The following is a 13,295-nucleotide window of genomic DNA, read 5'->3' on the forward strand; positions in this document are numbered from 1 at the left end:
CAGGGTTGCCAGCAAATGCAGGAGGCCCCTTCTAGGGTACAGGCTTTCAGACCAGCGAAGCTGGAGGGAATGGATTTAAGGACACACAGCAGGAGCTGGCTGAATTTATTTTATTTTGACGGGGGTAGTTGGGGGAAGAATATCATTTCTGAAATGCCCAAGGAATGAAGGGAGAGGATATGGATTTCTTAAACAGTTTTTGCAAGAGGAGCGGTGTCTTGTTCTGCAGGTAAATCTATAAGGCAAGAAATTGGAGCTTACAGATAAACAAGGACGGAGAGGGAGAGGGAGGGAAGGGGGAAGGAGGGAAGAGAAGGGAGACAGAAAGGGGATGGGGAGGTGGGGACGTGGAGAGAGGGGAGAAGGGGAGAAGGACATAAGGGGCGAGGGGAAAGGAGGAGGGGAAGAGGGAGAAGGGAGGGCAGAAGGAAAGGGGAAAGGAGGGAGGGGGAGGGGGTGGAAGAGGAAAGGAGAGACATGGGAGGGGGAGGGGAGGGGAACGAAGGGAAAAGACAAGACTCTGGGAGGAGAAAGGACTGAAAAGGAAAAGCAGGGAAGAGAGGAGTGAAGAATGAGACAGAAAGGAATTAAAAAAAAGAAAGAGGTGGTGGGGCACATAAAATATGGAGACCAGGAAGGCAGTTAGATCCATGATGGTTAAACATAAAGGATCCAGAGAGGCAGGTGAAGGGAGACACTATAAAATGGGGCAGGGGTTCAGTTTTAGGCACAAAAAACAAAAGGCACACAGTGGGGGGATTCACTCTTAGTGATCGGACACGTTGCAAAAAGTCAGATTGCCAGGGTTCAACCTTGTTTCTTTAAGGAAACCCTTGTCCCTTCCTCCTTCCCTGCCTACAGCTCTTCCTCCAACCCCCACCTCCACCTTCCTTCATTCACCTTTCTGTTCCCAGCATTATTTTCCCCTGGACAATTCACGAGTAAAATTCAGAACCCACCCACTCACCTCCCCCCACCAAAAAAGCCCACCCTTACTGGCCCCTTTCTTTGCGTCTATCCTCGGAGAGTCCTGGGGTCCTCTTATCTAAAGACTGAGCTGTTTGTGACAATCTGCACTTCATTTCAACCCAAATTATACTATGTTTCCTTTGAGCCCAGGACGTCAGGGCTGTTTTGCTTGCATTTGCTGCCATAGTGGGGCTGGTCAGTTTCCATCAGCATTGTCATCATTATTATTAAGAGTCTTTGGGCAAAGGGAGGAGCCAGTCCACGCTGGCGTCCACCTGCAGTGTAGAGCCACAGTGGGGAGAGAGCGGAGGAGGGAGAGAGACCCCTTAATATGGTCACTGATCCTTTCTGACTTTCTGATTCCAAAATCTGATCCCTTGAGGGAAAAGCTCAGCTGGGAGCTGGCCAGGGAACGTAGTAATAAAAGCCTCCCAGAACACAACCAAATGCAGTGTCTATATATAGGAGCCGGATCTGTTTTAGCTACTTGAAGTCTAAAATGACACCCGGAAACAAACATTTCAGCAATATGTTTATTGGAATCTTATTCAGCTAGCGCTGGAAAGAGTGAGCTTCTCTGAACGAGTTTCACTCGAAGGCTCAGGGTGGTTGCTTTCTGTGCCCCGTCCCTGCTTCAGTGCTCGGAGCTGGGGGTCAGAGGCTCTATCACTCGTGGGGGTCACTTGAGATTCCTTTGGGGTGACTTACAACAGCCCCTTTTATTCATGGGTGAGGAAGCAAGGGTGAAGTCACACCATTAATATAGCAGGGCCAGACAGGGCATCCAGATCTCCTGAACCCCGGGCCAGGTTTTGCCTCCTCTGGGCCGCACCTGTCTTGCTGGGTGCCACCCACATGCCAGCTGGATGGGAGGGCAGGATCCAAGACTGGCCTTTCCTGTTGCACATTCAGGCAGAAATGCCCGGGGGATATATGTTGGTCATATGTGTTCTGTAGCTCAGAATCACACGGCACTCAGAAGGAAGTGCAAATCTGGATTTCACGCTCCCCGCTCCACCCTGTGCATTTTGAGCCCAGAGAGGCCCTATCTTTTTGTCGAACCATTGGGTGCTTCTCATGTTAGATAAACATATTTTTTTCCCACAACACTATTACTAGCATAAATTATTATCAGTGTTAATGGCAGTGTTTTGCAAATCAGAGTGTTTCATCCACAGGTTACCCCAGCCCCTCCGAAGTTGCCTGATGGAGGCAACAAGCCAGAGATCTACGTCCCCTGGTGATGGTCCCTGTTGGGTAAGTGTTTCCTGCAACATTTTGAGCCTTGGAACCAGCCTGCAGAGTCTTGGCTGGGGAAGAGTTTAACAGTGATGCTAGACCCTGTCCTGCTCATCAGAGGGACAAAGATTCCGTGGGGGTTGTGCTTCAATTAGGATTGCCTTTGCACCTAGAGTCTCTTCAAAAGTAACCTCATAACAAGAATAACAAGTTCCCTCATGTACTTGCTTTTCCCTTGACCTGATGCACATTTGTGCACATTCTTTCTTCCTCACCACAATGATGCCAATGCAAGGCAAGCGGTATGCCCATTGTATAGATGAAGACACTGAGGCTGAAATATAAGCAACTTCCCCAAGGACCTGCAGACACTAAGCATGCAACCAGGACAAATCTCAAATGCATTGTGCTAAATGGAAGAAGCCAGACTCAGAAGGCCACATCTGGTATGATTCCATTTATATGACTTTCTAGAAAAGGCAAAACTATAGAGACAGAATAGATCAAGGGTTGCCAGAAGCTGGGGGCTGCAGGGAGGAGATGAATATAAAAAGCACAAAGGGATTTGGGGGTGACAGGGCTGTTCTCTACCTTGATTGTTGTGATGATGATTACTGTTATGTAAATTATACTTCGGTAAACCGGGGCAGAAAAATGGAGCCAGGGGTAGGGCCAGGGTCTTTTGATTCTGAATACCGTATTCTTCTGTCTACATCCTGCAGGTGGCCAAGGACCAAAGGAGAGCATGACATTGTTTGGTTGTGGGTTGGGGCCACCCTCTGCCTAAACTCTCCACTGACCCTCTTGCCTATGCCCTGAGAGGACCCTATGGAACCAGACTGAATGGAGCAGAGCCGGCTTCTGGTCCCAGCTCCATCAACCCAGAGGATCCTAACAAATCAAATAAACAACCTCCAAATGAGTGTTGGTCAAGGATTAGGCCACTGCTCTGCCATTTCATAGCTGCCTGACCTTGGGAAAGTTCAACTTCTCTGAGCCATCTGTAAAATGAGAGCTTGGAATAGAAGATCTTAAGTTCCCTTCCAGGTCACACGTGACATTCTCTAATTTTTCAACCTCACACTTTTCTAAGATTCTATTTTCTCAGTTATTAAAACAAATCAACAAACAAATAAACAAATAACAGCCAGTACCCACTTCCTGTAAATACCCCAGAAACTTGAGTGTACATTAATTAGCAAAGGGCACCCATGACATTTATTTTGCTCCTTAAAGAAAGCCGACTGCAAGTCTACCGTGACACTGATAGGCAGAAATAAGAGCAGCGTGTAGGGAGTGTTATAGCTCTATTATGTTTAGATGTCCCATATGTTTGAGGCCTTGCCATGTATTGAGCAAATCAAATGTCAGAACGCATGGTGTTGGTATGGAAACACTTATATGGGAATGATTTTATTAATCTGATGCTGTGCTAGAATCTTAAAATTTGTTAATCCCTCCCATGGTGGCAATAACAACAATATTGATAATAGTAACAACTAACATTTATTGCTTCCAATACGGCAGGCACAGTTTAGCCACTTTATATGTATTAGTTGATTCAATCTTCACAACAGTTCCGTGAGGGGGTACTTCTCTTATCCCCATTTTCGAATGAAGAATGGTAGCGGCAAAAGTCTATTGAGTACCTACTACGTGCTCAATGTAGGTGTGTTAGTCAGTGCAAATCTACTAAGCAGTGTACATAAATGATCGCATTTAATCCAATACATAACCTATGAGATAACTCCACTGTGAGCCCCATGTCTAGGTGAGAAAATGAAGGCACAGAGTTCAAGCAACTGATCTGAGCTTATCCACCTGGAAAAGAACTACGTATCTCCAGAGCACGTGCTCTCGGCCTCCGCGCTGCGCTGCCTCCTCGTGGAGGACGTCAGTACATACTGATGACGATCTGACTCCCAGCGCACCAGCACCAGACTTTTCCTGGTGAGGACATCCTCGTGATTTCTCTGGAGCAGAGGAAAGAGTCTTCTTAGGTCTCTTCCTAAAGTCTCTCCTGGTTGAGGGTTCAAAGCCTCGGAGAAACCTGGCCCCAGCTGACAGCAGCAGCCAGGTGCAGACTGCGCCCCTGTCAGTGGTAAGGTAGCTTCCACGCATCCCCAGGGATGTCTCTTCCCAGTGCACTTGCCCATTCTGATCCATCAGGTCCCCACTGAAATCTAAGGAACTTTTAGCCAACCAGCTATAAATGGAAAACCAGTCACTTCCCCAGCTCATTAACTCCATCTGGGAGGAATCATGCGAGATGGATAAATGTTGGGTTGTCTATTTATTATAACTAATACAAACTTTTAATACTAATAACATCTATTAGTTGATGGTCTATTAGCCATCATAAAATATATACTTCCTGTGTTAAGGTCAGCTCTGATACAGAACTCCAGGCTTTAGCCCAGATTCTGAATACTGAGCGGTATTCATATCATTTAATTGCTAAAATGTGGTCCATGTGTAAATATTTCAAAATGGATATGCCCCCCAGATGTCTTCAGGAAAGGGAGCTGGCCTATGGGGAAGGAAATTTATGCTTCCTAAACCCCGGCCCAGCTTTTCCATAGATCACAGCCACAGCTGGAGGCAGGGACACAAACCAAGGCAGTCTGAGCCCCTAAGCTTGTGAGATGTTCTTCAACTCATTCAAGAGAGACCCCTTCCAGTAGATGCCAAGAGAAGTTCAAGTTTCTTTTCTGCAGACTAAAATGCTAGCTAACGTGGTGTAGCTAAGAGGGTCGGCTCTGTGGACAACACACATGGATTCTAATCTGGGCTCTGCCCCCATGGCCTGTGTGGTCGTCTGGGGCAGTTTTCACGGCCACCGTGGAGGATAATGGTGTGCCTGGGGCATAGGTGGGAGGCCGTAATGAGGAACATTGCTCAGCAATGTATCAGATGCAGAGTAAACACTTATAGACGTTAGTATTATTGACGTCAAATCCTTCAAAAGTTCTACCCTACAAGTTTCTTATTTTAAACTTTCCTTCACTCCCAATGACATACTTTGATGCCACTTCTCACTGTACTCAAAAGACAAGCTTTGCCTGTGTCCCAGTTGCTCTTTTGTTTATCTAAATCTGTCATTCTCAATCCTGTCAGTCCCACAAGACCCAGGTTTATAGCGAACATTTTGTATTGAAAATTCAAACATAGTATGACCTACCTTACATAATTTTAAAAAAATTAATGTCCTATCTAGAATATCAAGAAAGAAAATAATTTGTACTGAAATAAAATGAATTTCAGTATATAAGTATTTCTGATACAGTGACATTAAAAGAATGAAGTAAAATGACGCAATCAAATGCTTGAAACTACTTCTCATGAATGAGTTTGGATTTAAGAGAAATAAGAAAATATTCAACAAACATTTCAGGTATTTTCCTTTATACTGACATTTTGAATCCAGGGTTATCAAAGTCAAGTACTATGCATTCTCAGAGTCAGCCTAATTGCAATAGCTCCAAATGCAGACCATTAGAGGTGTGTGTGTGGGTGACTCAAATACTGAAAGCAGCATTGCTATCAATGGCATGACTTTCCAAAATGGGAAACCACTCTTGGTAAAATCTGCAAATAAATCAAAAGGCAATCCTCCTTCAAAAACATGGTAGTTGCATTCCTGGGAAGTATAGTTGAAGTATACAAAAAATACTTCTGTGATTCAGCATTTATATTTAAATTAGAATTAGCTCCTAGTCTCAGATCATTAAAAATGGTTTTTTTGTCTACATGAATGTGTGGCAAGGCATTCAGGAGTCCAGCAGAACGCAGGAGGATTCATTTCGTGGGACTATCCATGCACTACAGGGATGTCTAACGTCCTTGGCACCTACCCACTGAATGCCAGCAGTAACCTCCAGTGGTGACACCAAAACTACCCTCACTGTTCTCTAAAATGTCCCTAGGGGGCAGCACTTCCCTCATGGAGAACCACTCATCTAAGGCCAAAAGATTATGCAGATAAATCGAATCGAAACTTCTAGATGTATTTGCTCCCCCCCCTTTTTTTCTTTAATTGAAGTACAGTCAGTTACAATGTGTCAGTTTCTGGTGTGCAGCACAACGTCCCAGTCACGCATTTACAAACATATTCATTTTCTGTGTTTGCTCCTGACCTACTGCTAAGATCCTAATGCCAAGGAAGGAGGTCACGTGGAGGCTTCTAAGTGCAATCTTTATGGTATTTGGTGATAAAGCTGAAGTATATTCTCCTCAATAGTTTAGTGGTTTGAACTGTGTGCATCTTATACACACACACGAAGAGGCATAGAACACATTCTACCTAGTGATCATCTTTCTAAACATCAACCAGTGAGCTTCTTCTTGCCCAAGTAGCAGTTTACTCAGTTCCATTAAGCTCCTTCTACTTAATAAATAAAGACCCTGATGCTAAGTGAAATAAGCCAGACAAAGACACTATATAATTTCACTCATGTGCTAATAAGCAAACAAACAAAATGACACAACAAACCAAACCCAACCCAACAAAAATAACATGTAGGTACAGAGAACAGAGTAGTGGTTACCAGAGGGGAAGGGACCAGGAAGACGGTGAAATGAGTAAAAGGGATCAACTGTATGGTGACGGATGGAAAATACCTTTTGGTGGTGAGCACACTGTAGGGAAGGGAGAAGTAGAAATATAATGCACATAGGAAACATATAATATCATAAGTCAATGTTACCTCAATCTTTAAGACAGAAAAATTTAAAAAATATTATTAAAGGACATACAACTCGATTGGATTAAAATGTTAGTATTTAAATAAGTAATAATCAGAAACAGGATAGACAGATAAATAAATAACAAATAAAAAAAAACAATGTCCAGGATTATGGATCTCAGAACTCAAATGATAGACGCTGGTCTTTGGCCCCCAATGCCATATAGTGTGCCTCACATTACCCCTGGAAGATGTTCGTTAAGGGGCCATGGCCATCACCGGCTCTGAGCAGTTCTTGGACTACAGCTGTAAGGTCTCAGAAGTCGTGGTAGAGATGCTGCTTAGTGCTGGGAAAGTGTTTTCCACAGACTGCTCTACATAACACTGGTGGAGGCTCTGAGTCATCACTTTCCTTGGCCTTAACTGAGTAAATCACTTTACCTGGTCATATGATTAAGAGGCTCATTTTAACTCAGTATTTTGGCCTTATCTTGCCCTCTCGACTAGATCCCCAGAAAAGAAAGAGTTAAATCATTATGATCTTACCTAATCTTCCAAGAGACATAAGTTGAGCACCTTCTAGGTGCCACCCATCACACTAGATTCTGGGGATACACTGACAGTAAGATACAAGCCCTGCCCTAGATGGCTCACAGACTTGCTCGAGGAAAAGACCCGGACATGCATGAATTGCAAGGCACAGCTGTAAGCACTATCTTGGAAGCCTGAATGAAGGGCTCCCAGACCCCATGGATAAAGCAACCAACTCTCCATGCAGTATAATCAATGGGAATTTCACAGAGAGGGTAATTGTTGAACAGGGTCTTAAATGAAGACTTGGAATTTTCCAAGTGAAGGGCATTGCTAGAGAGAGTGGCGTGCACAAGATACCCCAGTAGCACTTTATTCAAGCCTCCAAGACAGTATTGCTAAGTCCTATAGTTTACCCACGTTTATGCCTCTCTTCCCAATGACCCTGCAGGTGGTGGTGCCCCAGATGTCTGAAACAAAACAGGCTCAACTGAAGGACCATGAGAAATTTTGATCGCTGGGGAGAAAAAATTCCTAGAAAGAAGCAAATGGTCCCTCCGTTTCCTCATCTTCCTGTTGAAAAGCCTGGAGCACTTCCCAGCAAACTCAGACCAGAAAGGAAATACAGAGATTGAAACAGTACTCACATTTTTCAAAGATACAATGAAAATAATATTACTTGAATATCAAAAGGCTATCTGTCCCTTATTCTCCTCTCAGCATTAGGTACAGCCAAGACCACACCTGAAAGAAAAGCAAGTCCACGTGGAGGAAAGGAAACAATTAGCAAACTGAAGACAACCTACAGGATGGGAGAAAATATTTGCAAACTATATACCTGATAGGGCTTAACATCCAAAATAGACAAGAAACTTGTACAACTCAATAATTGCACAAAAATAAAAACCCTCAAAAAATGAGTCAAGGGCCTGAATAGATGTTTTCCCAAAGAAGATACACAAATGTCCAACAGGCATATGAAAAGGTGCTCAATATCACTAATTATCTGGCAGATGCAAACCAAAACCACAGCAAAATACACCTCATACCTGTTGCCATGGCTTTTATCAAAGACAAGAGATAACAAGTGTTGGTGAGGATGTGGAGAAAAAGGTGAGGATATACTGTTGGTGGGAATGTAAATTGGTGCAGCCATTATGGACAATAGTATGGAGGCTCCTTTAAAAATTAAATAGAGAGCTATCAATATGAACCAGCAATCCACCTCCTGAGTATATATCCAAAGTAAATGAAGTAAGTATCTCAAAGAGGTACCTGCCCTCTCATGTTCACAGCAGCATTATTCACAATAGATAAGATATGAAGATAACCCATGTCCATTGATGGATGAGTGGATAAAAAAATGTGAGAAAGAAAGAAAGGTGATAGATGTGTGTGTGTGTGTGTGTGTGTGTGTGTGTGTGTGTGTGTGTGTGTACAATTCAGCCATGAGAAAGATGGAAACTCTGCCATTTACAACAACATGGGTGGATGAACCTGGAAGACATTATGCTAACTGAAAGAAGTCAGAGAAAGACAAACACTCTATGATCTCAGCTTATATATGGAATCTTAAAAAGTCAAATTCATAGAACCAGAGAGTAGACCAGTGGTTGCCAGGGGGTGGGGGAAATGGGAAGATGTTGGTGAAAGGGGACAAGAAAGATGAATAATTTCCAGGGATGTAATGTACAGCACGTTGACTACAGTTAATAATACCGTATTGCAAACTCGAACTTACTAAGAGAGTAGATGGTAAGTGTTCTCATCACCTCCCCCCAAAATGGTACCCATGAAATGATGGATGTGTTAATTAACTTGATTGCAAAATCACTTTTCAGTGTATATGTATATTAAGTTACCACACTGTACACTCTAAATATATGCAATTTTTACTTGCCAATTATCCTTCAATAAAGCTGAAAAAATTTTGAAGCATGGCCCAAACCAGAATGTTGTCTGACTTCCTGCCTGACATGAGTTCTCCTGAGAGTGGAGCTGGACCCACATGGTGTCACAGTGGAATGAAGGATAGTTCAAGTGTCAAAAGAAATCTCTACCGACCCACAGGAAAGAGCACTTTGTTGGGGCAGTGGCACTCACCTCCCAGTGCCCAAGTCGCCCATCCACATGCTCAACACATGCTGTAGTTTGTGAGGAAAAACCCATCAAGTCTCAGCACGCCAGACAGTCCTCTCTTTTGCGATGTCTTCCCTCCTATGAGCTGCTTAAGTTCGTGGACCTTGTCTTATTCAGCCTTGTGTCCTTATAGCCGAGGACAGAGCATGCACAACAAAATAGGAGCCAAGGTAAAGGTCTGCAGAACTGAGCAGAAATAGAGGCCACGTGCGAGGGGTCTGCTCTGCTGAAGGTGGCAGCGTCTGGTGGCTCCCACCATCAGGCCACCATGACCTGAGCCTGTACTTCCCTCTGGCTGCCTTCCACCTGCCCCGGCCACCTCCTCCCTGGCTGGGCCCAGTGCAGTCCAGCCAGGCCCAGCTCGTGCCCTGCACTCCACACCAACTCGGGCAGCCAGATGAGGAAATGAGTGCAACTCCTGAGCCCTCTAGCTCTGCTGTCAGAATGGCTCTTGTCTGCCTGCTCAGATCTGCACACAGGCACTTGAATTGAAAGGGTTTGGTGAGGGGCTTATCCAGCAGGGAAACGAAAGGCCTTTACTTAGCACCTATTAAACTCAAATCCCAGTTTCACGCACCACCAAGTGAGCCTCAGGACCCGCCAAGCCGTTAGGATGTAGGTGAAAGTAAAAGGGTTCAGAGATGACTGAAGTCTCTTCAAGAATCTGAGGGATAATCCGTAAAGGTTATGTAAACAGCCATAACTTTAACCAAAAGTTTTTAAACCCGTGAAGCCAAGCAAAAACAGACTGTAAGACTTTCAGAACCATAATCTCCGCTGGCCTCTTGTATCAGCCTGCCTTTCACAGACCTGTGAATGAAGAGCTGGCAGCAGGATTTACAGGAGGCCTGAACTGGTGAAACACTGTCCAGTGATCAGGGAAAGGGGCACTGGAAAGAGACTGCATGAGTGTGAATTCTGCTGAGGGCACTTGGACCGGCACGGGCCAGGTTGAGGGGGAGGCGGGGCTAAGAAAAGGACTGAAGACAAGTGAGAGTGATACAAAAAGGAGTGGAGAACGGCTTCGTTTAGCTTCGGGAAGAAATCTGGATGAGAACGTAGTGGATCAAGGCACAAGCTCTGGAGTTAATGAGATGTGGTTCTGAAGCCTGGCGGCATCATTCACCACCAGCGTGACCTTAGACAAATGTCCTCACCTTCCTGTCTTGATTTCCACTTTTAGAAAGTGGAAAAAAAAAATAGTGCTTGCCCCATAGGTTGTTGTGAGGGTTAAACAAAAGGACGGCGGCAAAGTGCTTGGTTCCCGCCGACGTCTAACACATGCTCCAGACGAGGGAAGCCGGACCGCCCTCTGCTTTGTCCTGGCTCCATGGGGCGTGAGTGGAAAAGGAGGAAGGGGAGACTTGGAAGACATCATCCCATCTCTTGGGAGTGTATGAGTGGAGTCAAATGCTAGGATGGGAGGAGGAGAAACAATGAGATCAAAACAAAGGCCACAGAACTTTGAGTTGCTATGTTGAAATGGTGAATAAGGAGAGCTGAGCTAAGAGCCTTCCTCAGAGGAAAGAAAGAGGTCCAGCAGGCCTGGGCTGAACAGCTGGGCTCAGGACATGGAACTCAAGGAGGAAGGAGGGATCCTTGGGACATGAGGATGGGGGTGAGGTGAGAGAATCAGCAGAGGTCCAGGCAGCCAAGAGGTGAAAAGGCAGGAAGATCAAAGCCACACTCTAGGTCTTGGCAGCAGGGCCAGGGTCTCAGAGGTCACAGTATTAACAACCAAAGATGCCTGGGCCTGGGACAAGGCCACTTATTCCGCGATTGTGTGGGCCAGGCTCCCAGATGCATAAGATGGACAAAGAAAACCCCTTACCAAGCATCCCAGGAGGTGCTTTCACAGAGAGACGGAAGAGTTGTCCCTCTCAGACTCGGGGAAGTGCCGTGCTTCAGTCTGTCCCAGCTTATCTTTATTTGCTGATCAACTATGTCAAGGAAAGAAATTGCTTGCATCACACACACACAGCATACCTCCTCTGCCTTTAAATGACCATCTTCTCTCTTTTTTCAAAAGATGTGGCCCCTTAAGTATTGAACAAAGAAGGAGAATAAGCAAGAGGACCCAGAACTTGGTACCTGGATGAGGTACTAGGTGTTTTCCAGTTCTGTAATGCCAACATCTGATGCACTAGGCAGATACGTAGAAATTTAAAATAAGTCACATTATGGAATTAATTGAGCACTTGCTGTATTTAGAGAACTGCTAGATGAAATGGTATGAGAATAACTCAAGTCCCAAGAGAACAACTGCAAAGCAGTGGACCCAAAGGTGCAAGACAGTACCGCATGGATGACAACACCTGAGTCTTGTCCTCTGCCTTAGAGGGTGGGGGCAGTGGGCACCCACTGAGTCACCACTGGGGAACAGAATTGACTCTGTACTAAGTGTAGTCAGAGCAAAGGAGCCATCAGAGTACAAAATTATTTCTACAATATGCTTCCCCCCTCATTATCAACCAGGTCTCAAAGAATGCATAAAGAAAGATCCCTTTACAAAAAAATTTCAGGAAAATAGCAGACTCTATGTCAACATGGTCCTGAATGGAAGCGGTGAGGTGCAGAAGTTAAACGCACGGGCTCTGGAGTTAGATGAGTGAGCTCCAAGCCTAGCTCTACTAAATACTAAATCTGTGCCTTCTCTATGCCTCTGTCCCTCATCTACCAAATCAGGAGGGTAACTGTACTTCCCGCATAGGGTGAGAGGCAGACTAAATGAGATAATATATGAACAAAGCCTAGCAGTGTCAATGTAGAGTGTACATATCCAATATCTGTTAGTATCAATATCACTTGTTGCAATTGGTTAATGCCCCCAATTCCTTACCCTTTCCCTGCTTTTGCCTTTGTAGTACCCTCCCATGCTCGCTTTGGGTTTGGCCAGTGGCTTAGGAACGTGACCAAGCAGAGGCTTAGGAAGTGTTTGCATGGTTGGATGTATTCGCTTTCACTGCTCTGCAGTGGCCTTGAGAACAGGCCGAGGCTGACCTGCTGGAGGACGAGAACTACGAAACGGGAATAAGCGACCCCAGCCATCCTGGCCAAGGCCGTTCTCCATCAGCCAGTATTGGCCAACCCCACACAGGTAAGCAAACCTAACCTAGATCAGCAGAGCACTCGGTCAACCTGCAGCTAACCTCAAATGCATGAGCGAGTCTAGCAGAGATCAAGCAAGTCAAATCGACTAAACCCCACAAACTCCCAAGCTACATAAACCCATATCGTTGTGTGTCAGTGAGGTTTTGTTTGTTACGATATTGTTTGCTATGTAGCATTACTGTGGCAAAAGATAACTGATACAGTATTATTATTGTTATTGTTGTTATTATTATAATCATTACTTCTCAGAGGAGAACAAAAATGTCTGTGCGTGCCCGCCGTAGTGGTCACAGCCAAAACATCTTTCTTCCAACCTGCTGTTCTTTCCAGAGGAAGAAGATAAAGTATTAAACAAAACGAGCAGGGGCTGCTGCTTCAGAACTTTTTGCCTTGTTTTCCTGACAGGCTGTTGCTAACGATGCTATTATTTCTCTCGTGAGCGGATACCCATGACAGTATAACCGCACAGGCTGCTGTGATGAATTGTTTATTAGTTTAATTAGTGATGAGCCCTTCTTCCATCAACTTAGATTCTAGCCTTACATGTTCCCATAGGGACTGTAGGGTAGGAGGGCCTAAGAAAGCACTTGTCAGGAGACCTTCAAAATCGAAAGTACAGGA

The 13,295-nt window shown here is 44.9% G+C and overlaps 1 long non-coding RNA gene across 1 annotated transcript; it reads left to right on the top strand.

The window, feature by feature from the left end:
- Positions 1-49: 49 nt before the first annotated feature.
- LOC106729944 lies at positions 50-8,826 on the top strand. The gene is made up of 5 exons (XR_004314108.1): positions 50-229; positions 2,148-2,226; positions 2,504-2,654; positions 2,931-4,158; positions 7,876-8,826. It is a non-coding gene; the product is annotated as an uncharacterized LOC106729944 (long non-coding RNA).
- Positions 8,827-13,295: the final 4,469 nt, after the last annotated feature.

The sequence above is a fragment of the Camelus ferus genome, chromosome 21 (assembly GCF_009834535.1).
Source record: "Camelus ferus isolate YT-003-E chromosome 21, BCGSAC_Cfer_1.0, whole genome shotgun sequence".
In the NCBI taxonomy this organism is placed as follows: Eukaryota; Metazoa; Chordata; class Mammalia; order Artiodactyla; family Camelidae; genus Camelus; species Camelus ferus.